Source organism: Colobus angolensis, unplaced genomic scaffold (genome assembly GCF_000951035.1).
Source record: "Colobus angolensis palliatus isolate OR3802 unplaced genomic scaffold, Cang.pa_1.0 Scaffold181, whole genome shotgun sequence".
Taxonomy (NCBI): Eukaryota; Metazoa; Chordata; class Mammalia; order Primates; family Cercopithecidae; genus Colobus; species Colobus angolensis.
Window position 1 is genome coordinate 4713353 of NW_012114944.1, and position 1750 is coordinate 4715102.

General features: G+C 49.8%; 1 protein-coding gene across 1 annotated transcript in view; it reads left to right on the forward strand.

Annotated features, from left to right (window-relative positions):
* Positions 1-941: 941 nt before the first annotated feature.
* The window catches only part of TGFBR1 (transforming growth factor, beta receptor 1), a 51407-nt gene continuing 50598 nt past the window's right edge, over positions 942-1750 (forward strand). The window contains exon 1 of the mRNA XM_011939494.1: positions 942-1004. The gene's annotated coding sequence lies outside the window, so the exon portion shown is untranslated. The remainder of the gene's footprint in view (positions 1005-1750) is intronic.

A 1750-nucleotide genomic window follows, 5' to 3' on the forward strand; every position in this document is an offset into this window, starting at 1 on the left:
TCCTTCCTATTGAATCCACTCAATTCCATGGAAAATGTTAAGGAACTGGAGGTGTGATTAACACTGATTAATCTAGGCTCCGTACGTCAAAGGCACAGACGAACATGAACATACATGCTGATTAGAATCATACAGAGCTGGAAGGGGATGGGCAAAAAAATGGCATTAGCTAAATATTTACTATGTTCCAGACACTGTACCAGACACATTACATCATTTAAGGGGCCCAAGACAAGTGATTCAATCCCTTTTATTTATAAACGGGGTAGGTACTATTATTATTTACATTTTAGAGATGAGGAAGCTAATGGCCAGAGAAAAACAGTCACTTTCTGAGATCAATTATTCATTCATACAATAAAAATCTCATTAGCTTTTATCTTACGCAAGACATTGCAAATAGGGCAGCAAAAAGGCAGTCTAGGGACCTCAGGTGGCACAAAGCCCACCAAATCTCCATTGAAGAAACTGGAACTGAGAGGGCAAATTGGGACTGGAGCCTGCCAGAAGACGTCTCTCTGGAATCCCTCAGCCTGAGCAAGAGGAGAGTTTGTTGCTGAGGCTGCTGGAGCTGCGGTCTAGAGCAAGTTGCAGGCCTCTGAGCCTGTTGGAGGTTGAGAAAGGTTAGCTGACTTGCTTAAGTAAGTGTCCTAGACAGGAGGGAGAAAGCGCGCGGGTCTCAGATCCTAGCTTCAAAATCCACGCCCTTTCCCTTTTCATCTCCCGGAAGGAAGCCTTCACAGGTGGGGAAAATGCTCACCCAGTGATTCTAAAGTAGTGCACAAATTGGCACTAGAGGCTGGTTCTGATTCCTGCTATCAAGGTTTATTTAATTCCAAGCTCAAATAACACAGAAAATAAAACTTCCTCCTTAAAAGGTTCTGCGGAAAAATATTCTCTGTTCTACGTAACAGCCTCCTTGGCTGTGTTTGTGTCTGAAGAAAGGACTAGTCTGACAGGAAGAATTACAAATCTGGAGCTCATTTTGGCGTCGCAGAGGGAAGGTGGGTGGAGCGTCTCGCAGTAAATTAGGAATTCAGAATGAAAACGTAGAGTTTATTTGGGTTTTTAGTGACACCTCAGGATTATTATACAGGAGTGTCAGACACAGCTCAAAGTAATGATGACTGCTCCCCCTCCGCCCCACGGGGGCTGGGTGCTAAGAAGGGGGAACCTCTCCTTTGAGGGGTTGGGGTGGGGACCCTCCCTTTCCAACCTGGATCGGGAAGGGGGATGAGAGGAGAGCGGTTTGGATCCCCATCCTGGGTCTGTGCTGGAGGGAGGCGGGAGGCTATTTGGGGGTGTGTTTCGGCTCAGGATCTGGGTCTGAGGCTGGGATCTGAGGACTTTCTAGGTTTGGAATTGGGTGGGGGAGCTAGGTTTGGGGTGACCGCTGGGCGCAGGAGGAAATAGGAGAGTGAGTCGCATGTGAAGGGCACTGAGGAGGCATCTTCGGGGGAAAGCTGAAGTTGATGCGTGGACTTGGAGAGGGGAAGTTGAAGTGGATGCAGGGGCCTGGCGCTGCAGCGGATCTGGGTGGCATGTGCTGCGATTGCCAGTGCAGGGCTGAGAATGGGGTCAGGGTGGGGCTGAGGCAGTACCAGATCTTCCGCGCCTAGAGGAGGTTAGAAGAAAAGAGCGTCGAGCGGCCACAGCCTTTTTCCGAAAGAGACTCACACAGACACACCCATCGCTCTACCCGGCCCTCCGGGACTAGCTGCTCGGCGGTGCTCGGGCTGGCAGACCCCGC